The 26,102-nt window shown below is 43.7% G+C and overlaps 1 long non-coding RNA gene across 1 annotated transcript in view; it reads right to left on the minus strand.

Annotated features, from left to right (window-relative positions):
• Positions 1-10,192: 10,192 nt before the first annotated feature.
• Positions 10,193-26,102, minus strand: part of LOC148114310 (uncharacterized) — a 76,971-nt gene continuing 61,061 nt past the window's right edge. Inside the window, exon 2 of the long non-coding RNA XR_015733975.1 lies at positions 10,193-10,360. This is a non-coding gene — a long non-coding RNA (uncharacterized LOC148114310). The remainder of the gene's footprint in view (positions 10,361-26,102) is intronic.

Below are 26,102 nucleotides of genomic sequence, written 5' to 3' on the forward strand. Positions count from 1 at the left end.
ACGTTGCTAACATTTCAGGCTTCAATTTTGTTCCCTTATCTTGTTCCTCATAATGTCCTAGTGCAACATGTACTTTCTTCTTGGATAAAACTGAACAAAAATAGGAACTGGCCAACTTGTTTTTCTTTCTAATTTACTAGAGTTTTGTTTTCTTTGCAGCTCATAGCCTGATTCCCTTCTCTTTCTTTTATTTTGAATATGTACAAAAAATTCTTTTTGGTAAGGAGATTGTAGAATTTTCTTCCTTGAAGATGTTAGGACAAAACTGGAATAGAGATTCTGCAAAGCTGTTTCAGGAATCTGGCAGGTTCAACACTTCTGGATATGAGACCTCCCAGTGGCAGTAGCTTTCTTGCTGTTTACTGGACATACCATTAACTTCATAGTATTTCTTGTGCTTATAATGTGACTACAATTTCTAACAATAGGAAAATTACAAGGTACTAAACACACCATATGTTTTTGTGACCTGCAGAACTGCAGTTCTTGGCTTCAGTTACTATATTAAATATATGTTTGCTTGTTTTCTGTTCAGTTCTACATCTGTAAATATGCATAAGTATGAACAAAGTGTTTTTTGATCCTAGGTATTGCATATCATTTTGAAAAAGAAGAGATTAATTTTTTATACCAATCTCTTGAAAGAAGCATGGTGTTTTTTCTTATCCATTGTCACTTTGGCAATTTATTCATTATTTAGTTGATTTCCGAAGCTTATACCCCGCTCCCAATCATTTGCACAATTCCTATGAAAAAAACATCCCAGCTTGAATTTCTTTGCTTATGTGTAGCATTCATTTTCCTGAGCAGCATATCTTCATAGTACTGCAACTCTAAAACAGATTACATTTGGCAAAGCAAGGATACCATGATTGCCTGAGACAAAAAAAAAAAAAAAAGAAAGAAAAGAAAAAAAGCCAAGGAAAATGCAGATTTATGAATAAAATTGCAAAGCATTCTTTACTGCAGGGGTGTCAAACTTGTGGATGCATCATGTGCTGGCCACGTTCATGCCCAGTTTAGCAAAGGGGGAAAAAGTCGTGATACATCACATGATGACACCATGAAGACGCGAGCTTGACACTCCTGTTTTACTGCTTAAAAAAAAGTATGACATGTCCCTGTAGTCATCAGGAATTGAACACAACCTCAAAATTTTTATTTTTTAACCATTGAGTACAAGTGGAACACCTGTTATATATTTTAAGCAAGTGATGCTTGACAGATGGTGGTATATTAGTAACTATTCAAATCCATTCTGGCCAAATGTTTTTAAAACTTTGTTAGGAAACCTTAAAATGCTTCAGAAATTTTCAAGCATTTCTTAATGGATATTATAGCAACATTGAATGATCTTTCCTGAATATCATTCACTACTTTTTTGCAATATGCAGCTACTAAGCAATTTAGAACATTGTTTAGAGTACTTTTCACTCAAAGCGAAGTATAAAATACCCTGCATAAGCTGAGTATGCAGATTCTCTACTGCCTAAAAAGACTTCCCTGTAAATAGCCACATTTTCTCAGCTGATACTTGAAAACGATTCAGATTATACTAAACTATCTATGACCCATTGGATCATTGTTTGGCAGAGATTCTCTTATCTAACTATAGAAACAAAATGATTATGAATCCAATTTCCTATCAGATTCCCTATTGAGTTTCCTTTTGGGAAGCTGGCAGTGTACATTGGAAACCAACATCCATCCTTCCTTCCTTCCTTCCTTCCTTCCTTCCTTCCTTCCTTCCTTCCTTCCTTCCTTCCTTCCTTCCTTCCTTGGTGCACAAAAGGACTGAACCTTTTCTTCATTAACTTTCTCCTTGTAAGGTTCCCTTAAGAAAAACTTTAGTAATGGGAATGTTAAAAATGAGGATCATATAACTGTGGCTGGCTCAGACAGCACAGTTGTGGTGCTCAATAGAAGCTGTACAGTGGTGCTGATTTGGCAACATTTTTTACCTAATTTCATTCCTTTGGGAGTAATGAGTTCCAGCATTTTCTGTAAATTAGCCCATTTGAAGGACCTTTGCTGACAAAGTTTTGCCCTTTGGTGATGCGTTTCACCTGAGTTAAGGTTATAAAATATCAAGCAGACACGGGCTTTTAATTAGTATGTAGATTAACTAGACATCCAGAGGACTGGCTGTAGCAAATAAGAAACCAGTTGGTATCATCTACTTTAGGGAATACCTATTAGAAAGAAAATCCAATTCACTCCAATTTATAAAAACTGTTTCAGGGATTGGTGGAAAAGTTCTGAAAGGAAGAAAGAAATTAAAGTTCATCCTGGATTTTGTTTATTATATCTAGGGCAATACACATACAAATTGGCAGATATCTCCATTGGATTTTTCAGCCATAACTTCACAGGCACTTCTGTGTTATTTATAACAGAAAAAGACAGATACAAGCAAATAACTGAATTAATGGCAGCTTTTGTTGATCTGGAACCAAACAAGTTAATACTATATTATTTCCATTTAAACCTCCCCTTTATTTTATAATATGGCAGTAATAATATTTATTATAGTATTTTAATCAAAACACATATGTTGCCCTTTCAACATTTCAAAGAACATTTAAAGCCATTATCAAAAGATTAAACCCATTGGTCTATTTTGTACAATGCTGTCAGTTTGATGAGTAGCGGCTCTCCCAAATCTCCCATGGACCTATTAATGGAGGTAAGCCAAGAAATGTTTGAAATAGAAAATGAAAGAGGCAGAACTTTTCCATCATCTCTGTTAAAAGAAGAGCTTTACATGTTTACTCCCTTAAATACAGTACTGTAACCTCTTGCAGCAACTATTCTACTGATAACCTCTGTTGGAGAGATATTAGTTCATTCGGCCAATACTATCGACTGAAATGGCAACTACATCTGGATCTTCTGCTAAAGTTCCTCTAAAATCAGTCAAAATGCCTCTTTCTTTTCTTGTTTTCTTATGTCTTGGAGTTCATATCATATTTATTTAGTATTATAGTTCCTATTATAAAGTCTATTTTAAATGAAATGGTGACTATATGGATATGTTCAAGTAGCTTTCTTTGTAACAGGATAGAATGGACGTTGGTCTTACCTGATATGTCCTTTCTCGATGAGGAGGAAATGGCAGTCAGGCATGGGTTAACTCCGTCTGTACTGCATAGGACTGAGTCTACAATTTAAATAGCTCCGCCCTCCTGGCCCAGTTTTTTGGTGAGGGCGCTGACGCAGACTGACGTGTCTTCCTGGAACGAGAGAGAATTAATATCCACCTGCCCCTCCAAACCTCCCGGGCCGGACCCAGAAGGGTGGGGCTGACTGCCGTTTCCTCCTCATCGAGAAAGGACGTATCAGGTAAGACCAAAGTCCATTCTCCGGATAGGAGGGAAATGGCAGTCAGGCATGGGTCATACCAAAGCTTCATGTCCTCCAGGGAGGGAGAGCTCCGGCCCGGCCAGCCGTTAAGAGCGATGCACTGTCTGAAGGATCCGGCGGCCAAATGCCACATCAGCCGATGCGAATGAGTCCACCTTATAGTGATGTATGAAGGGAGTTAGACTGGTCCACATGGCCGCCCTGCAGACCTCTTCCAGGGAGGCCTGAGTCGCCCATGCCGCAGACGTGGCCATACTCCTGGTTGAGTGAGCTGTGATGTGGCGCGGCACCTGAAGGTCCAGTTGGTGGTATGCCATAGTTATGATAGCCCTGATCCACCAACCTAAAGTGGGTCCCTTGATGCGGGATCCCATGGAGTCTGGTTGAAAGGAGACAAAAAGGCCTCCATTTTACGGAGGGGCGCCATCCTGGAGATGTAAATCTTTAGTGCCTGGCGGATGTCTAGAGTGTGCCAGGATCGTTCTAACCGATGGATGGGTCGGGGGCAGAAATCTGGGAGAATAAGTTCCTGTGCCCGGGAAGAGAGAGTTTACCTTGGAAAAAAAGGTCAGGTCAAGGCGGAGCATGACCCTGTCGTTATGGAATATACACAGATCCTGACGAATGGAAAGGGCCAGTTCCAATATGCGACGAGCTGAGGTGATCGCAACAAGGAAGGACACCTTGAATGTGAGGAAGTGCAAGGATACCTGGTGGAGAGGTTCGAATGGCGATGAAGTCAAGGCAGTGAGAACCTTGTTAAGATTCCAGATGGGGAAGTGGTGAATGACTGGAGGTCACAGGTTAGTAGCCCCTCGTAGGAAGTTACATATAATTGGATGCCTGGAAAGGGAGTCGGTTGAGCCACAGGCCAAGACCGATGCGATAGCTGCTACCTGGCAGTGTAGGGTGTTTGGGGCCAACCCCACTTCGAAACCATCCTGCAGAAACGTTAAGATGTTAATGACTGAAGCGGACATCGGAGTGATTTTGGACTTTCTGCACCAGGAAGAGAAGGAACGCCAAGTGGCCTCTAAATGCGATTTGTGGAAGCCCGACGAGAGGCCTGGATGGTAGATATGATCCGGGCTGGGAGGCGGGCCTCTGTCAAGATGAGCCGCTCAATCGCTAGACAGTTAGCTGAAGCCACTTGGGATCCGGGTGGTGTAGAGCTCCTTGGGTGAGGACTATCTTGGAGTCCGGTATGCGCCAATGGTTGGATACAGACAGGGACATTAAATCCGCGTACCAAGGCCGCCTGGGCCAGTGCGGGGCAAGAAGAATGAGGTCCGCTTTCTCATCCAGCATCTTCCTGATGATCCTGGGAATTAATGGAAGAGGTGGGAAAGCGTAGAGAAGTCCGGATGGCCACGGACTGCATAGGGCATTTGTGGCTTCAGCCCTTGGGTCCGGGTATCTAGTGAAGTACCTTGGGACCTGGTGGTTGGAGGGAGAGGCAAACAGGGGAGTTCCGAACCTGTCCGTTATCTTCCAAAAAAGTGAGGGGGAGATACTCCACTCTCCCTGGTCCACAAGGTTCTGCTGAGGGAGTCCACCTGGATGTTCACTGTTCCGGAGATATGGTCCACTCTGATGGAATTGAGATGTGTTTTGGCCCATAGGCCCAATTGAAGGGTTTCTGCCATGAGAGACCTCGAGTGAGTACCCCCCATTTTGTTGATGTTGGCCTCGGCCGTGATGTCATCTGTAAGGACCAGAATGTCCTTGCCCAAGACTAGGTCCTTGAAGTGGAGGAGAGCCAGGTGAATGGCTCTCAACTCTAGGAGATTGGTATTGTGTTGACGTTCCCGAGAGGACCACTGACCTTGAGCCATGTGATGATGAAGATGAGCCCCCCAACTGGAAAGGCTGGCGTCAGTAGTGATCTGGAGCCGAAGAGGGTCTCTGTAACAGCTTCCCCTTGAGATTGCTTCCGAGGTCCACTACTGTAGGGATGTGAAGCCGGATTGCAGAAGCTTCAGTCATGTCAGCGACAAGCATCGTTGGGTCTTTTGATGTGGTAGAAGAAACCACTGCAGTTCCCTGCTGTGTAAGCGAGACCAAGAAACAATGCCGAACGTTGACACCTTTTTGCCTAAGAGGTGGGACAGTTTTAGAATTGTAGTCAAACCTTCCGACAAACACTGGCTTGCCAGGGCCCGAAGACTATCCTGGCAATCGGGAGATAGAGTCACCGAGGATAACCCCGTGTCGATGACAGCCCCTAGGTGTACTATGTGGGGGTATAGAGAAAGGTGGCTCTTGGGCCAGTTGATAGAGAACCCATGACTTTGGAGAAGACTGAGAATGGTAGACTGGTCCCAATGGGCATCGGAAGGGAGGGTGAAAGGATTAGAATGTCATCTAAATAAAATTGAATCCAGATAGGGAGAGACCGAATATGTCCAATAAGGATAGCCATTATCTTTGTAAATACCCTAGGAGCCGAGGAGAGGCCAAAGGGCAAGACCCTATATTGATAATGCTTACCCAGGTAATGGAACTGAGGGTATTGCTGGTGGCCGGGTATTATGGGGACATGGAGATAGGCCTCCATTAAATCTATGGAGGATAGAAAATCTCTTGGCCTGATATTCTCTAGAATAGAGAAGAAAGATTGCATCTTGAACTGGCGAAAAATTATGTACTGGTTCAAGGCTTTGAGATCTAGAATGGCCCTCCACCCCCCCCCCCGAGGATTTCCTCGCAACAAATAGGCAGGAATAGAACCCCTGACCCCGTTGTTGGTGGGCAACCAATTGGATGGCCCTGATCTGAAGAAGATGATCAATGGCCGATGAGATCAGAGACTGTTTGGACCTGTCTTTAGATACAGGGCACGGGAGGAAAACAGTCGGGGGGGGCGAGTGGAATTCTAGAGAAAGTCCCAATCAAATAGTATCTAGGACCCAGCCATCATTAGTGGATGACTCCCATTAGTGGAAAAAAGGGACAAACGGCCTCCAATGGGGGGGTCTGGCAGGGCCCTATCTGGTCCTCCTGTGGAAATGCCCCCTCCCCCCACGAAAGGATCATTTGGACTGAAACCTGGCCCCTTGTCTGACCTGAGAATCCTGTTGGGGTGATCTGGTTGAGAAGGATCTTTGAAAGCGAGGCTGGAAGGAGCCAGAGTCGGAAGACCGAAAGGGCTGGTAATGAGGAAGGGCAGAATAGCGAGAGTCTCCCGTCTGGAGGCTGAAGGAAAAATCTTGCACCTGTCCCTTGTTTCCATGAGGAGAGGTTCTAATGACGGGCTGAAAAGATTGCCACCTGAGTATGGCACGGATGCCAGCTGCCATTTGCTTCTCATATCCGCCTGCCAATTCCTGAGCCACAGTAGGCGTCGGGAAGCCACGGTGGAACTGAGCGATTTTGCGGTGAATCTGGTCGCATTTAGAGTTGCATCCGCCGAGTATTCAAGAGTGGCTGAGATCTTATTTAAATCCTGGTGGGACCTGGTGTCGGAAGGAGGGAGACGGTTCTGGGGTTGTTTGAGCCAGAGAAGGGCTGCCCTGTTGAAGAATGAAGCCGACGTAGACAACTTGATTGACCAGGCTGCTGCTAGATGCCCTTTTCGGCGCATTTGTCCTCAAGACGTAGCACGTCCTCCTGAGGGCCCGTGGGGTGTGGCGCGCTGGAGAGAGCCACTGTGGGAGGGTCTACTGAGGGAGGCTGAAGAATGTCAGAGAGGTTTGCAGCTGAGTTATATAGCCATTTGTCAAGGCCGTTGGGGCTGGGTCCAGCGCCTGGAAGAGGCCATTGGCATTGAACCACATCTGTGAAGAGTTTAGGTGCTGGGATAGTTTCTGGGTCAATAGTTGGTTCTGCGAACATGGCAGATGCTGGGTTGCTGGGATTAGAGGTGGCTGCTGTGGGTGGAGCCTCACCTAAACATGTGGTGGCAATGGCCTTATAGAGGAGGGACCGGAAAACTTGAGGGACCGAAAAAGACCTGGTCATTGTCTGAGAGGGCTGACTCCCGGGTATCATCCACTTCAGAAATGGAGGACTGATCACCCAAATTGGGGAATTCCGCTGGATCCTGTTCGGACATGGAATCTTCCAGGTCCCTGGGCTGGTGGGAGGGCAGAGGGGTGACTGGAGCCACTGGCTGGGCGCTCTGCTGGAGGCATTGAGCTAGGCTTTGTCTAATGGCTCTGGTGATAATGACCTCCAATGAATCTGGCAGAGGGGGTGCCGGATCCTGAAAAGCTGGAGACTCTATGGCCTGCATCGCGATAGGCCCTTGAGGAAGGTCCACGGGCTCAGAGCTGGGCAATGTTTGAAAAAGTATCTCGCCCCTGGAGGGGGACTGGGAGGCATAGCCACCAGCTGATACGGGGATAATTCCCTCAGTAACTGGCCGGATTCTGACATGGCAGAAGTCCCTATGCCAGAATGGGTCCTGGATCTGGGGCTGGAACCCTCATTGATTGCATGGGACTGGGCTTTGATAAAGGCTTTTTCTATGGCCTTGTGCCTCCATTGATCCTCCTTAGAGGCGGTGGTTAGGGAGGAGGAGGAGGACGACTTCTTGGCCCTAGCCTTTTTTGCTGGGGGAAGAAGACCCGAGGTCCCCTCCTGCAGGTTGCTAAGATGGCGGCACCTCCCTGCGGTGCTGGTATTCTTTGGGGTTTTGGACCGCATGGCGTCCGCCATTTTGAATTGGTCCGATTATCAGAAGGGTTCCGCTTAGTGAAGAAAGGTGGAAACCACTCACAGACAGGCAAATGAAGGAGCCTGAGGATCTCGGTGCTCCCTCCGAAGGTGAGAGGTGCAGGTCCTGGATATCACTAGCCATCCGGCTATTAACACGATGTATATCCTCAGTGAGGCTGTCGCTCAAGCCGAGTCAGGTTGCTAGCTACGGCTGTTAAAATGCAGCGATAGCTAACCCAATTGTCTCGGGAGCTGCAGGCAGAAATAGATGGAATGCCTGCCTGATGTCTTTGTCAGCTGACAGATATGGAGCCGATCCGCGGCTCATGGCGAAATCAGACTGAAAAGCCTTCCATGCCAAGTTGAGATGATAGAAGTACCAGATAAATTGTGCTGTAAAGAACTCTGAGACTGGGAAGGCACGTCTGTCCAGCATAGACCAAGTTGAAATACTGGGCCAGGAGGGCAGAGCTATTTAAATCGCAGCCTTGGTCCTATGCAGTACAGACGGAGTTAACCCATGCCTGAAGTGGTTTGTCATGCCTTTATCTTTTTCTAAATGAATTATTTACTATCTTATAGGAGGAACAGCTGGTAAAAATGTTTTATATAAGTAATATTTTATTCATATAAAAAGAGGTTTATATAGTAGATTTCAGAAAACAATTCAAATTATGGATAAAAGCAATGCAATCATTCACTTAGCCTTGTTTTTTTATTTCATTGGTTTAGGGCTCAATCAGACCAGTTACTAGTGTCAGAAGGGTGCCAGTGGTCAACTTCAACAAAAGTATCTAAAGTACAGTAAATATTGCTATTGTGCCTGGGACAGATCACAAGTTGGTTGGTCATTAATTACTGGCAAACAAGAAAAAGACCTTAAATCAAGCCACATTGCATATTTACCACAGGCTTTGGGGTCTTGTAAAATGATGATGATGATGATGATGATGATGATGATGATGATGATGACAATGATTATGATGATGAAATGATGATTCACCCTCTGGGTGTTTGGAAACACACAGATGTTTTATAATAAATAAGATGATCCATTTCAGTGATTCCCAGGCAGAGATGGGTTTCAGCAGGTTCTGACCAGTTCTGGAGAACCAGTAGTGGAAATTTTGAGTAGTTCGGAGAACCGGTAGTAAAAATTCTGACTGGCCCCACCTCCATCTATTCTCTGCCTCCCGAGTCCCAGCTGATCGGGAAGAAATGGGGATTTTGCAGTAACCTTCCCCTGGAGTGGGGAGGGAATGGAGATTTTACAGTATTCTTCCCCTGCCACACCCACCAAGCCATGTCCACCAAGACACGCCCACAGAACCGGTACTAAATTTTTTTGAAACCCACCACTGCTCCCAGGTTAGTTTAGAGCGAAGATACATTTGAGTGGATATTTCCTGTTTCTCAAGTCAGAGAGAAAAAGTGCATGTAGTTAAAACTTGGACATCCTTTGTATAAATGTGCCATGGAAAAGGCTAATGAAAACCAACTAAGGGTGTCTGGAATCTGTCTCCATCTATCTCCACTCATGTTTATATTTTAAAAATCATAATTCAAACTTTCTATTTTTCAGATTGCAGAGACCCTTCAGCCCTCTTTCCCCATTATTGAGAGTCACAGGAAGACATCATAGATAAGTGAAACATTATTAGACTGTTCTTCTAAATTATTGCACAGACTCATATTCCTGCCATTCTGCTCTTTTCATTGCTTGTATGTGCCCACCTTTCTATACACATGGGGCAATCATTAGGTGATTGAAGATGTTATTCTTTCTTCTACCAGTGGTAACCTAATATTTTGTCACTTTCAGATAAAGTGCCATTGACTGTGCTCCCACATCTAAATTTTTGACTTCCTGTCTAATAAAAATTCTGTCAGCCCTTCAAACTGGATTAGGAAACCAAGGTTATGAATGCCTAAACTACTTTTATCATAAACATTACAGTAAGGGAATCTTTCAGTTCTGAATGCACTTTCTATCCCCACCTCTTTATCTACTGTATTTATCTGTGAAACCACAGAGGATTCTATCTGAGATGCTTTATCCTATTATATTTTTGCCACAGAGTCTTTTTTGCCCCCCAACTCTTATATATATTCCTCAAGATTATTCCTTTTGTCCATTACAAATGTTGATCTTACATATCTGTTCCTTTCATTGCTTAGTGTCACTTCTGAATGCATTCTTTGCACATTATATGAAAAACACGAAAGTCTGTATTTCCATCAAATAACATTCCTCCTTTTTCTTTTTACATTCCCATGGGTCCTTAGTGTTCTCTTTTTTGTTTTGCAGAGCTTCATTATCTGTCTAGACAAGCAACATCTACAAGAATAAAATCAAGAAGAAAAAACAACAAGAATTTAACAATACAACTTTAAGATACATTTATTCTTCATTTTTGCTATACTCCTATGATTAATTGTGTTGGGGGTGTTGGTTATAATCTATCATATTTGAATAATATCAGGCCTGTGATTGCTTCCATTTTTCTAATTACGTATTTCAAGAAAGCATATTCTTTGTTTTCAAAAGTATTGGAATTCATCATTCCCTGACATAATTCTAACAGAAATTGGAAATGTATGAAAGAGACAGAAAAAAAATTGAGAGAGAACCAAACACAAGCTGACTAATTAGATTGTAGTTCACGAGTTCAATTCTGAGTACAGGATTTGAATCCCATAGAGTACATGCTGTTACGTATGTTCAACAAATCTCAGTACAGAATGAAACCAATGAAGTACTGCCATCCATACCAGTGAAAATGATATACAACAGTAAAAATACTACATAGGATATACACTGTAAAAAATTGATAAATCCCCACGTCCCAAGAGTAGAGGAAATAATAAAACCCTGTATATAGAGACATAATACAATTTAATCTCTCTTTCTATTTCTCTGATTCTCTCTTGGTTTACACTTATGGGAAAATGGACTGTGTATGCTATTCTGATAGGTAATCAACACACTGTATGTCTCTATTCCATTTTCTATTTCCTCTATTCTTCAATAAATAAAATCTTAAATACTAGCTAGTATCCTCTATCACATCTGAAACAATTGCATACTATGATCCATGATGTACCTGCAGCAAAGTCTTCAGTAAACTAACACACTATTGTTTCCCAATCTCAAGTGGTTTCCTATTAATGTATCATTGGAGTAAGTAAATATAGTCACAAACAATATGCTTGTGGAGCAGCATAGCCTGATTAATCTGTCATTATCATGGCAAGCTGAGATTCAAACCTATTTGCAGTTAATTTATCAAAAGATTCTGAAAGAAAAGAATTGGTGAGAGTTCTTAAATTATATAAGAAGAGTGATGCTTTTAAAGTATTCTATGCATGTTCTTTTCCTGAATAAACCTATTTTGTAAAAGATATTTGGAATTTGGAATCCTGAGTGAATTCCCTCCTAAAATTTGGCATATTGTAATTTTGCACAAATTCAGAAATGTGTGTTTAAAACCTTTGTTGTGGAAATATAGGAAATGGAAATCTTAAACTCATGCATGCATTTAGGATGATCACAAATCCGATCAGTTGTGAAGTTCAGTTTCTTTTCTTGTTTGAAAAAAAAAACCATTATAAGCCAAATCTTTCCCCTCTCAGAATGATTCTGCTAAGTGGGGAATTTCTGCTAAAATTCAGAGATAAAATGCTATGATCTTTATATGTTATATCACAACCTTGTATGAGAAACTACAGCCATTGTTTGTGATTCACCAAAGCAGCCATGGGTACTTTTTGGCAGCACCAGCATCTGATGGCAGCATCTGATTGCCAAATCAGATTTTGCATGTTTTTTTCTTTCTGAATTAAAATAAGCAGTGAAATAAAATGAGTTTGATTTATCATCCCATTGTTATCTGGTGGGAAAAAAGACCAATAATATTTCTGACTCTTTCTCTGGTGTTGTCATCACATTGGTTTAATCTGCCCTTTATATTATAGTGTTGCTCTACCTTAAGGCAACTCATAAATCTCCTGCTTCCTAGTCATCTTCATGGCAAAACTTTAGTATTTTTTCTAAATGTATATACAGATTTGGATAGATTATTTATTCACCCATGCATGCAACTATCTATCTAAATATACACTTTCCCCTAACTTAATATATTTCAAATTCTGTGATCTTGAAAATCAATGTTTTTGCCTGACATTGAATCAAGTTCTGATTTAATGGAAGAGAGAACAAGCTTTGCCAGTAATTCATTTCCAAAATGTTCATCTCTCATTCTTTGACTTCTGAAGAGTGTGGAACATTTTTGGAAATAGATGCTTGTTTGACATTTGACCAGAATTACAGGTGATGTGTAAATAGGATTATGATATGATACTGTCTGTTATTCATGCTTTCAGCTGAACCAAAATGGTTGGAAGAATGAAAAGGTATTAGCTGATGTTAGTAATATTGTTTTGTGTTTATTTTTTACTCTTGGGTTAATGCCAGTTCAGTCCTAGATATTTTGAGCAGCTTACAACAAATCCATTAAAAGTCATATAAAAAGAATAATTTAAAAAACTGGCAACAGCAGATAACCAGCCTGATGAAACTTCTGCTGGTATCATCCTCATTTGTCCCCACATGCCTTGTTTTGACTAATTTGATTTGAATCAGAGTAGAATGTTATTCAGTTTGTACCGGGGTGAAATTCAGCAGATTCTGACAGGTTCTGGAGAACTGGTAGGAGAAATTTTGAGTAGTTTGGAGAACCGGCAAATACCACCTCTGGCTGGCCCCAGAATTGGGTGAGAATGGAGATTTTGCAATATCCTTCCCCCAGGAGTGGGGAGGGAATGGGGATTTTTCACTATCCTTCTCCTGCCACACCCACCAAGCCACACCAAGCCCACCAAACCATGGCTACAGAACCGGTAGTAAAAAAAAATTGAATTTCACCACTGGTTTGTACATTTTTCCTGATTATATCTGATTATATACAGTATTAACTGAAATATATAAAGTAACTTGGTAGACAAGGCTCTATGCGAATAACTTTTGAACACACACACACACACACACACACACACATATACATACCTACATACCTACATACAAACACCCGCGAAAACCTGAGAAAACATATATATATATATATATATATATATATATATATATATATATATATATATATATATATTCTTTTTTCATAGGCTTTTATGTGCATATTCTCTCTAGCCAGGTTTTACCTATGTAAACTTAGTTGTTCTTCAGCCCTAGGTTCTGTGAAATCTCATTCACAAGTTCTTGGGCCCTTTTTCTGCTGACAAACTGCAACTCTGTGTTGCTTTCTGGGAGACCCAGATAGCTATTTCTGCCTCTTAAGGCGTCCTCAGTGGGCCACACCCACTTGGGAGGTGGAGCCATCCCAGAATACCAGCACCAGATTTGAAATACCAACGTCAGTTAGTGCGAAATGACTGCTGACATAAGCCTGATGATGGCAGATGGGATTCTGCCGAAACGTCGCTCCAGCTCAGTAGAATCACATCTACTCGGTTCTGGGCTTTTTTCTTTTCTAACAGCTAGCAAGCTCTAACTGCTAGGTGGGAGACCCAAATAGATCCATTTCTAGCTCGTTTGCTTTCCTCAGTAGGCCACACCCATATCTTATGTATCCTCCTTGTAAAGGTACAATATCAATTTTCTTACTTCTTCGTAGGGTTTATGTGTGTTTTTCTTCTAGCCAGGTTTTCCCTACGTAACCAAGGTTTTTTGTAGCTCCAGCTCAGTAGAATCACATCTACTCGGTTCTGGGCTTTTTTCTTTTCTAACAGCTAGCAAGCTCTAACTGCTAGGTGGGAGACCCAAATAGATCCATTTCTAGCTCGTTTGCTTTCATCAGTAGGCCACACCCATATCTTATGTATCCTCCCTGTAAAGGTACAATATCAATTTTCTTACTTCAATATCTAACATGTGATTCTACTGAGCTGGAGCTACAAAAAACCTTGGTTACGTAGGGAAAACCTGGCTAGAAGAAAAATGAAGCACGAAGCCAAGAACACCAGCCTGAAGATGACGAATGAGACTTCGTCGAAACGTCGCCAAGACACTTCCAATTTTATGTGGGAGAAGACCCGAATAACCAAAGACCTACATATATATATATATATATATATATATATATATATATTTGTCTTCTTAAGTTTTCGCGGGTGTGCATATGCAAAAAATTAAAATCTTGGGTGTTTTCCCACGTCATTATAAATAAGTTGGTTAAGATATTTAAAATCCTGGTTAAAATCCCAGCTTAAAATCTTCTAAAAATCCTTACAGAGCATTCTGCAAGGTACTTTAAAACCTCAGCTAAAATCCTACCAGTGACTTTAAAAGTTTTTCTTAAAGCAACGTTTCGACAGGCTCACAACCCTGTCATCTTCAGGCTCTGTTTCATGTAGAAGCTATGGGTTCTCTGTTGCAGGGCCGGAGCTGTCGCTTATCTATATTTGCTGCTGCTGACATATGCTGGCTAGCCTGCAACTCTGTGTTCCGATTGGAGGACAACAGTTTTTCTTCCTGCTTCCTCCTCCTAGCTGCTTGGCTTCGTGTTACAGGCCCAGCTTTCTCAGATTCTCTATTATTATCTGTCTGCTGTAGAGGGGAAAGGATTCTGGTAGGCATCACAGCACCCTTGATTGTTAGCCTTGATTGAGGCTGAGATCTCAACTAACTAAATATCTTAACCAACTTATTTATAATGACGCGGGAAAACACCCGAGATTTTAATTTTTTGCATATATATATATATGTATGTATATATGCAAGTCTTGATGTATTCGGGTCTTTTCCCGTGTAAGATTGAGAGTATCTTTAAGTAACTGCTACTTAAATGTTCAATCACATCATCACCCTGCACAGATCAACTCCGTAGCCAAGACTCTCATCTGCAGAACCAAACACCTAGCCGACAAAGACCAGGGGTGAAATGTTCCCGGTTTGGACTGGATTGCCTGATGTAGTAGCGATGGCGGCGGGTGGTTCGGAGAACTGGTAGCAAAAATCCCTGCGCCCCCCCATGCCCAGCTGAGCCGCACGATCATCAGAGGCTTTTTAAAAAAAACTTTTAAAAGCATTTTTTCTACATCCTCTTCCGATGAAAAAATGCTTTTAAAAGTAAAAAAAAAAAAAAAGCCCTTGATGATCACATGACTCAGCTGGGATCATCAGAGGCTTTTCAAACCATTTTTACTGCAACCTCTTGGCCGAAGAGGTGGTAAAAAAAATGCTTTGAAAAGTCTCTGATGATCCCAGCTGAGTTCCTAGATTGGCATAGAGACATTTTTTAAAGAGCCTCTCTGACGATCCCAGCTGAGTCCCCTGATCGGCAGAGAGGCATTTCTCTGACAATCCCAGCTGAGTTCCTTGATTGGCAGAGAGGCATTTTTTAAAGAGCCTCTCTGACGATCCCAGCTGAGTTCCTGATCAGCAGAGGGGCTTGTCAAAGTATTAGAAAAAATGCTTTGAAAAGTTTTTTTTTTAAAGTTGGCCACTCCCACCCAGTCACATTACCACCCCCCCCCCACCAAGACATGCCCACAGAACTGGTAGTAACAGATTTTACATTTCACCCCTGACAAAGACCACCTAAAAACTGAATTGCACACTCTCACAAACATATTGGTCTCCAATGGATTCCAAAGAAACACAATTACCAACCTAATCCAAAGGGAGACACCCCCAAGAACCGAGACACAGGAGAGGACAACGGCATCGCCCTCCTCCCTTACATCAAAGGCACCACAGATAAAATCGGCAAAATTCTCCAGAAACACAACATCAAGACAACCTTCTGCCCTGACTAAAAAATAGCCAACATCTTAAGAAACCCCAAAGACAAGATTCAGCTAGAAAACCAAGGAGTCTATGAAATACCATGCAAAATCTGCCCAGCCACATACATTAGACAAACCAATAGGATCGCATTGCAGAACACAAGAAGGCAGTCAGAAAAGAAGAAAAAACTTCCTCCCTATTCAGCACCATAAAACAACAAGACATGAAATTGATTTTGAAGGAACCAAATTAATCTCCAAAACTGAACTGAGCCAGACTGCGGTGGCATCGCCAGCTGCTGTGCCCCCCTCCGATCCCCACACAAAGCAAACTAACACACGCCATGAGCACATGACAAGACCTCAGACTCGGAGCCAAACCAAAGGCCGGGATGTTGCATCACAGCCATCTGCTCAAGACAGTACATCACAGAACTCAGGATGTTACAACACAACCAACTGCCCAGGATGTTGCAGCTTAGGACTCAGAATGTCACAACATTGGAGCTCAGGATGCTGCCACACGACCTATTACCCAGGTCGTTACAACAGAAAAGCCTAATGGGCACACAGCTAGGACCTTGCCCACACAGGATGTTACGAAACAGCCGACTAATCTGCAAACATCAACTCCATCAACTCATCAAGATGTAACAACACAGCCAACCAACCTGCTTACAACAACAAAGCCGATCACGCTTTGCTCACACATGCACGAAGCCGAAGACACCAGCCTGAAGATGACGAGTGGGACCTCATCGAAACGTCACCAAGATACTCTCAATCTTACACGGTAAAAGACTCGAATACACCAAGATTTGCATACCTGTATCCGTGAAAATCTACAAACACACACACACACACACACACAGATACACACACACACACACACACACACACACAGATCTTTGGTTATTCGGGTTTTCTCCCGCGTAAAATTGGAAGTGTCTTGGCGACATTTCGATGAAGTCTCTGAGACTTCGTCGAAACGTCGCCAAGACACTTCCAATTTTATACGGGAGAAAACCCGAATAACCAAAGACCTACATACAAACACCCATGAAAACCTCAGAGAACATATATATATATATATGCACGCACTCTCACACCACCACCCAGCACAGATCAACTCCGTAGCCAAGACACTCATCTCCAGAACAAAACGCTTAGCTGACGAACAACACCTAAAACCGAACTACACACTCTCACTAATGTACTAACATCCAACGGATTCCAAAGAAATAAGATTACCAACCTAATCCAAAAAGAAACCCCCACTAAAATCCAAGACAGAGAACAAGAAAACGGCAAAGCCCTCCTCCCATACATAAAAGGCACCACAGACAGAATCAGCAAGATCCTCCACAAACACAACATCAAGACAGCATTCTGCACAAACCGAAAAATATCCACCATCCTAAGAAACCCCAAAGATAAAATTGAATTAGAAAATCAAGAAGAATATGAAATCCCATGCACCGCCTGCCCCACCACGTACATCGGACAAACCAACAGAAGAATAAGTGCACGCATTGAAGAATACAAGAACTCAGTCAGAAAAGAGGAACCAACTTCTTCCCTGGTCCAACACCTCAAAGCCACAGGACATGACATTGACTTTAAAAAGACCAGAACTATCGCCAAAACTGAACACTTTAACAACAGAATAATCAGAGAAGAAATCGAGATAGAAAAATGTCCACACAGCATGAATAAATGAGATGATACCTCCCGCCTACCAGCCATTTGGAAACCCGCCCTTATTGACAAATGAGTCCCTAACACAAAGAATGGCACCAGACCCACACTCACGAAAACCACACAGGATGTCACCACCACACATCCACGCAAAAAGCAAACCCACACCGATGAGGCAGGACCACAAACCAGAAGCCAGACCACAGCTGCATCATTAGCCACTTTAAATCCCTCCAATCCATACATGAAGCAAATTCGAGAAAACCCGAATAACCAAAGACACACACACACACACACACACACACACACACACACACACACATATTGCATTTTATGAATGCAGTTTAAAATCACAAAGAATATAAAAATATGGCAGGTGTAGAGAATAAAAGAAGATACATTTGAAGGCAAAAGGAGCTAAAGAGTTTTTAAAGACCAGAATGAAATAATATAGGTAGTTGTCAACGTGTAACCGTTTGTTTAACAACCTTTTGAAGTTCCAATGGTGCTGAAAAAGTGATTTATGACTAGTCCCCACATGTATGACCATCACAGAACACATACCCCCCATGGTCATATGATCAAAATTTGGGTGCTTGGCAACAAGCATGTATCTTCAATGGCTGCAGTGTTCCAGAGTTACCTAATCACTATTGTGACCTTCTAAGAGGACTTGTGAAAGCAGAGCCCATGACCACATGATTTGCTTGATGACTGCAGTGATTCATTGAATGATCATAGCAAAGAGAGATTGGAATAACAGGTGTGACTCACTTAATGACCACACTGAGGTTCTAATTGTGTCATAGGTCAAGGACTACCTGTATTCAACAAACAAGTTAGGCAGACACTGTCCTAATTCACTGAACTATAAGGAGAAAGTACAGTATTATCAAATTGCAAAAAATGCAAATTGCATAAAATGTTTATGACTGAAAGTACAAATAACATACAACAGAATAATTAATACATTCCCATCACCAACTGATATATACAGTAGATCAGAGTAAATGGGATTTCTGTCAAAGTTATACACAAATATATTCATGAATACCTATCCCATTTTTTTCACTGAATCAGTTCTAATTTTTAATGTTAGAAAAACTGCAGTGGTCATAAAAGTCCTAGAGACTTTTCTACAATACACTCAATTTTGCATTCACCTTACCAAAATTATCCCTCATTTATACTTTTTCCTAGTATTCACTTTAATATATTATTTCTCCAACATTTGGATATGTTTTATCCAAAAATATCTATAATTTATTATACATCATTTTATTTATTTAAGCACTATTAGTTTTGATATATTTTTTTAATATAACTTTCATAACAGGTAAAACTATTTTTCTAGAATTTTCTCAGCAAAACATGATGCTATGGTTTTATTTGTTGCTGTTGATATGCCACAACAATCTATTTAAAAAGCCATGGCAGGTTTCTTTTACATCTCTATTAATTAGTTCAGTCGTTGGTCTGAACAAATTTCTGGTCTTGCACAAATCTTCCACTGAATCTTAACTTCATTCAACAAAGAATTATTCTTAAATACTAACTGCTTTCCTGACCCGCCTACCTGTCACTCTTGCCTGCTCCGGACCATGGTAGGTGTGTGGGGCGCTGGCTTGTTTACACCTGACTGGAGCTAGAACAGGAACAGGAGTTGGCTGGGGTGGGGGTCTGAGGTGAAATGGCCACAGCCAATTGTCTGAGACCAATCCAAGCCACCTCACAAGGTTGTTGTTGGGGAAAAATAGGAGGGACATATTATCATATGTGGTGGACGTGTCCAAAAGCAAAAAAAAAATACATACGTGGTAGATGAAAATACATACGTGGTTAGAAAAATGTTAAAACAGCATATAGATTATAAACCAAAATTATTTTTGCTAGACATAATGCCAGAAAAATATGATAAAGGAAATGTATATCTGATATTACATGTCTTGACAGCAGCAAGAATTGTATATGCACAATACTGGAAGAATGAGGAAACACCCACAGAAGAAGATATAATTAAAAAATACTAGACTGTGCCAAAATGGACAGACTAACATTGAAGATAAAAGAAAAGGAAGAAATGGAGTATTATCAAACATGGGACTTGTTATATCAAAGGTTGGATAACAGAGTTAGAAATTAGGATTTTTAAAAGTATTATTATGTAAACAAATGACTCAGACACTGCTGTTTAAGCACGTATTTTATGTAAAAGAAAAATATATAAATAAAATGAAAAAAAAAAAAGAAGAAGAAGAGCCACAGTAGCACAGAGGTTAGAATGCAGTACTGCAGGCTGCTTCTGTTGACTATTGGCTGCCTGCAATGTGGCAGTTCAAATGCCATCAGGCTTAAGGTTGACTCAGTCTTCCATCCTTCCAAGATCGGTAAAATGAGGACCCAGGCTGTTGGGGGAAATATGCTGACTCTGTAAACCGCCTAGAGAGGGCTGTAAAGTATTATGAAGCAGTATATTATTATTATTATTATTATTATTATTATTATTATTATTATTATTATTATTACTACTACTACTACTACTATTATTATTATTATTATTATTTTATTCAATTTAAATACCGCCCTTCTCCTATTGGACTCAATTGCACACTATTTATCCTTGCACAGCCAAGGATAAAAACATACCAATACAAAATTTAAAATCAATTAAAAGAATTATACAGCTTTGGCCCACAATTTAAAACAATTCAATTAAAACCCAATTTACACTTAAAAAGCTAAAAAGAGCTAAAAAGGGGGGGGGTTTCACGTCAGTCCTGCTTGATGGAAAAGAAAAGTTTTTAGGGCACAGCGAAAGGCCCAGAGATCTGGTATCCTTCGTATCTCCGGGGGCAAATCATTCCAGAGGACAGGTGCTGCCACAGAGAAGGCCCTCCCCTGGGGTTCATCAGCCGACATTGCCTGGCTAACGGCACCCTGAGGAGTCCCTCTCTGTGGGAGCGTACTGGTCGGTGGGAGGCAATCGGCAGCAGAAGGCGGTCTCGCAAATACCCAGGTCCAATGCCCTGGAGCGGTTTAAAGGTGGTAACCAACACCTTGAAGCGCACCTGGAAGACTACTGGAAGCCAATGTAGCTCGCGCAGGAGAGGTATCACATGGGAGCGCTCTCTTGGTCCCATAATCCCCCGCGCGGCCGCATTCTGCACCAGTTGGAGCCTCCGGGTGCTCCTCAAGGGGAGTCCCATGTAGAGAGCATTGCAGTAGTCCAGGCGGGAAGTGACGAGCGCCTGAGTGACTGTGCGTAAGTAGTCCTGATCCAGAAAGGGCCGCAACTGGTGAATCAGGCGGACCTGATGAAAAGCACTCCTGGCCACGGCTGTCATATGCTCTTCCAAAGACAACCATGTATCCAGGAGGATGCCCAAGTTGCGAGCCCTCTCCGTGGGGGCCAATGATTCGCCCCCAATAGCCAGCGTTGGCACCAGCTGGCTATATCGGGACACTGGAAGTCACAGCCACTCGGTCTTGGAAGGGTTGAGTCGAAGCCTGTTTTTCCCCATCCAGATCCGTACGGCCTCCAGGCACCGGGACATCACTTCAAGGGCATCGTTGGGATGGCCTGGGGTGGAGATGTACAGCTGCGTATCATCAGTGTACTGATGGAACTCCACCCCAAAGCCACGGATGATCTCGCCCAGCGGCTTCACATAAATGTTGAACAGAAGGGGTGAGAGGACCGACCCTTGCGGCACCCCACAAACGAGGCACCTCAGGGTTGACCTCTGTCCCCCTGCCAACACCGACTGCGACCGGTCAGAGAGATAGGAGGAGAACCACCGCAAAACGGTGCCCCCCACTCCCAACCCCTCCAACCAGTGCAGCAAGATACCATGATCGATGGTATCAAAAACCGCTGAGAGATCTAACAGGACCAGGATAGAGGAGCAACCCCTATCCCGAGCCCTCCAGAGATCATCCACCAATGCGACCAATGCCGTTTCCGTGCTGTACCGAGGCCAGAAGCCAGACTGGAGCGGATCCAGATAGACAACTTCATCCAGGTACCCAGGAAGCTATCGCGCCTATAAGTCTGTGCTATTGCTATTAGGTATGTTAGCTATTTTGAGTAGCTGCCCAATCTCTTCTTAAAAACTTCCAATGATGGAGCACCCACAACTTCTGAAGGCAAGATGTTCCATTGGTTAATTGTTCTAACTGTTAGGACGTTTCTCCTTAATTCCAGGTTGGTTCTCTCCTTGATTAGTTTCCACCCATTGTTTCTTGTCTTGCTTTCTGATGCACTGGAAAATAGGTTGATCCCCTCTTCTTTGTGGTAGCCCCTCAAATGTTGGAACCTTCTTTCATGTCACCCCTGACCTTTCTTTTCACTATACTAGACATTCACATTTCCTGCAATCTTTCTTCATCTTTCTTCATGTTTTAGGGTCCAGCACTAATCATCTTTGTTTCTCTCTTCTGCATTCTTTCCAGAGTCTCAACATCTTTTTTATATTGTGGTGACCAAAACTGGATGCAATATTCCAAGTGTGGTCTTACCAGGACATTATAAAGATCACACTTATTATTATTATTATTATTATTATTATTATTATTATTATTATTATTATTATTATTGAATTTCTATACCGCCCTACTCCCAAAGGACTCAGGGCGGTGCACAGCCATGAAATAAAACACATAGATATACAAAATTTAAAATCGAATAAAATGAATTAAATAAATTTGGCTGAATTAATACCCATAATTTAAAATACACAAAATTTTAAAATACATTAAAAATTTAAAATTTACACTTAAAAGGGAGAAGATTTAGGCGAGGCCAGCTTGATGAAATAAAAGCGTCTTCAACTCGCGGCGGAAGGTGCGCAGATCCGGAATCCTCCGTATCTCTGGGGGGAGCTCATTCCAGATCGTCGGTGCCCCCACAGAGAAGGCTCTTCCCCTAGGGGCCGACAGCCGACATTGTTTGGCCAACGGCACCTGGAGGGGCCCCTCTCTGTGGGAGCGTACTGGTTGGTGGGAGGCTGTTGATGGTAGTAGGCGGTCCCGTAAGTAACCAGGTCCTAAGCCATGGAGCGCTTTAAAGGTGGTAACCAGAACCTTGAAGCGCACCCGGAAGACCACCGGGAGCCAGTGCAGCTCGCGCAGGAGAGGTTACATGGGAGCTCCATGTTGCTCCCATAACCACCCGCGCGGCCGCACTCTGCGCCAGTTGGAGCCTCCGGGTGCACCTCAAGGGGAGCCCCATGTAGAGAGCATTACAATAGTCCAGACGAGAGGTGACGAGGGCATGAGTGACTGTGCGTAACGAGTCCCGATCTAGAAAGGGACGCAACTGGTGAATCAGGCGAACCTGATGAAAAATCCTCCCAGTCATGGCCGTCAAGTGCTCTTCTAAAGACAGCCGTGAGTCCAGGAGGACGCCCAAGTTACGAGCCCTTTCCGTGGGGGCCAATGATTTGCCCCCAATAGCCAGCGATGGCGCCAGCTGACTATATCGGGACGTCGGAAACCACAGCCACTCGGTCTTGGATGGGTTGAGCCTGAGCCCGTTTCTCCCCATCCAGATCCGTACGGCCTCTAGGCACTGGGACATCACTTCAAGGGCATCGTTGGGGTGGTCCAGGGTGGAGATGTACAGCAGGGTGTCGTCAGCGTACAGATGTTACTTCACCCCGAAACCACGGATGATCTCGCCCAGCGGCTTTACATAAATGTTGAACAGAAGGGGCGAGAGAACCGATCCCTGCGGCACCCCACATATAAGGGGCCTCGGGGTCGATCTCTGCCCCCCTGTCAACACAGACTGCGACCGGTCAGAGAGAAAGGAGGAGAACCACCGTAAAACGGTGCCTCCCACCCCCAACCCTTCCAGCCGGTGCAGCATGATACCATGGTCGATGGTATCAAAAGCCGCTGAGAGGTCTAACAGGACCAGGACAGAGGAACAACCCCTGTCCCGAGCCCTCCAGAGATCATCAACCAACGCGACCAATGCCGTTTCCGTGTTGTACCCAGGCCTGAAGCCCGACTGGAACGGATCTAGATACGATGCTTCATCCAGGTACTGGGGTAGCTGTCGCGCAACCACACTCTCAACAACCTTCGCAACGAAGCAAAGGTTGGAGACTGGACGATAATTAGCCAATACTGCCGGGTCCAGGGAAGGCTTCTTGAGGAGAGGCCTCACCACCGCCTCTTTCAGGGTGGCGGGAAAGACACCCTCACCCAACGAAGCATTTATAATCCCTTGGAGCCAGCCTCGCGTCACCTCTCGGGAAGCCAGCACTAACCAGGAGGGACATGGGTCCAACAAACATGTGGTCGCGTTCAATCTACCCAGAATCCTGTGCACGTCATCTGGGGTCACAGGATCAAACTCATCCCAGATAACAGTCTCAAGACCTGTCTCCGTTACCCTCGCTGGATCTATCCCGTCAGAGTCCAGACCTGCCCCAATCTGAGTGATTTTGTCATACAGATACTGAACAAATCCTCGGCTCTTCCCTCCAAGGGGTCCTCCAGCGCTTCCTGGTGGAGCAGGGAGCGGGTCACCCTAAACAGGGTGGCCGGGCGATTATCTGATGACGCAATAAGAGCAGTAAAATGAGTACATTTTGCTGCTTTTATCGCCACTAGGTAACTCCTAATATGAGATCTTACCAATGTTCGGTCAGATTCAGAAAGACTAGCCCTCCAACAGCTCTCTAGGCGTCTTTTCCGGCGCTTCATCTCCCTCAGCTCCTCGGTGAACCAAGGAGCCAGGCGAGATCGGCGCCGGGTCAGAGGCCGCAAAGGCACAACTTGATCCAGGGCTCCAGCAGCCGCCCTATCCCAGGCGGCCACTAGGTCCCCAGATGAGGCGTGAGCCAGAACCTCCGGGATTGGCCCAAGCTCCATCTGGAACCTATCAGGTTCCATCAGGCGCCTGGGGCGGTACCATTTTACCGGTTCCACCTCCCTGCAGCGGGGTGCCGCGGTTCGAAGGTCAAGGCGAAGGAGCGAGTGATCTGACCATGACAAGGGCTCGATGACTATATCCCCTATCTCGAGATCACTCAACCACTGTCCAGAGACAAAAACCAAGTCCAGTGTGTTTCCCCCAGTGTGCGTAGGGCCATGAATTAGTTGGGTCAGGTCCATGGCCGTCATGGAAGCCATGAACTCCCGAGCCACCTCAGACGCCTCACCCATGGATGGCAGGTTGAAATCCCCCATGACCATAAGTCTGGAGGTATCAACCGCCACTGCGGCAATAACGTTGAGTAGCTCGGGCAGGGCTGCCGCCACGTGGCAGGGAGCCAGGTACGTGATCAGCAAACCCATCTGAATCCCGTGGCCCCACTTCACAAGGAGGGACTCACAACCAGCTGTCTGAGGTACAGTGGTCTCCCTCGGCCTAAGGCCTTCTCTAATAATAACCGCTACTCCCCCGCCCCTCCCCTGTGACCTTGGCTGATGGAATGCGTGGAAACCTGGTGGGCACATTTCTACCAGAGGGACCCCTCCCTCTGGGCCCAACCAGGTCTCCATAATACCCGCCAGGTCCGCTCCCCTCTCGTAAACAAGATCACAGATGAGGGGGGCTTTATTTACTACAGACCTGGCGTTGCACAACATCAGGCGAAGGCCCGGGCCCTGAAGGTCTGTACTACCTGGAGAACGGGTGGAGCCTTGGGGGCCGGAGCACTCTACCGCTTGAAGACAGCGGGTGCGTGCTCCCTTAACATGATATGGCCCCCTGCTCCCGCCATATCTACCTCTCCCACACACAGTACCGATGGTAAAAACACAGTCTGGACCAGCTGGACCCCCTCCGGATCCCCCACCACCCCCGCCGAACGTCCTGGCCAAGCCCGACTCTCCCCCTAGTGGGTTATTCCCCAAACCCACAACCCTAATTCCAATCCCACCCCCTCCCCCCTCCCAGAACCCCTTAAAAGTTTAAACAAGGACAATTTTAAAAAACCCACACTTCATGTGAACTTGATTCTATCCTTCTGTTAATGATGGCTGCAGCACATAGCTGGCTCATATTTAAGTGATTGTCCACTAGGACTCCAAGATCCCTCTCACAATTATTACTTTTGAGCCAGGTATCACCTATTCTATACCTGTACATTTGCTTTTTCTTGCCTGTGTAAATTAATATTACTTTTCTCACCATTGAATTTCATTTTTTGAAATAGGATCCATGTTCAAGTCTGTCAAGATCCTTCTGGATCTTAAGCCTATCTTCTGGAATGTTGGCTACAGTTTAAAAATGGTGGCAAAAAAACCCATAAAATAGGGCAAAAGTCACTTAAGAATTGCCTTGCTTAGCAATGTAAATTTGGGAATCATTTGTGGTCATAAGTCAAGGACTACCTGTAGTGTCATTTTTCTGATTACGTAGCATAGATGCCCTACAGAAAACAAGTGTTAAATTAACAATTAACAGGAGGAAAAGACCCTTTAATGGATTATTGCAACTACTGTCTATTTTGGAATGATTGTTTTATTGGAAAGATATAAAAATTTGAAACTTTCTTTTTCAAATGGGAATGGCTTACTTGTGAAGAGAGAAAGAGGGAAGAGGTGACAAACAGGAACTTTTTAAA

This window comes from Pantherophis guttatus, chromosome 4 (genome assembly GCF_059756535.1).
Source record: "Pantherophis guttatus breed Tessera chromosome 4, ASM5975653v1, whole genome shotgun sequence".
In the NCBI taxonomy this organism is placed as follows: Eukaryota; Metazoa; Chordata; class Lepidosauria; order Squamata; family Colubridae; genus Pantherophis; species Pantherophis guttatus.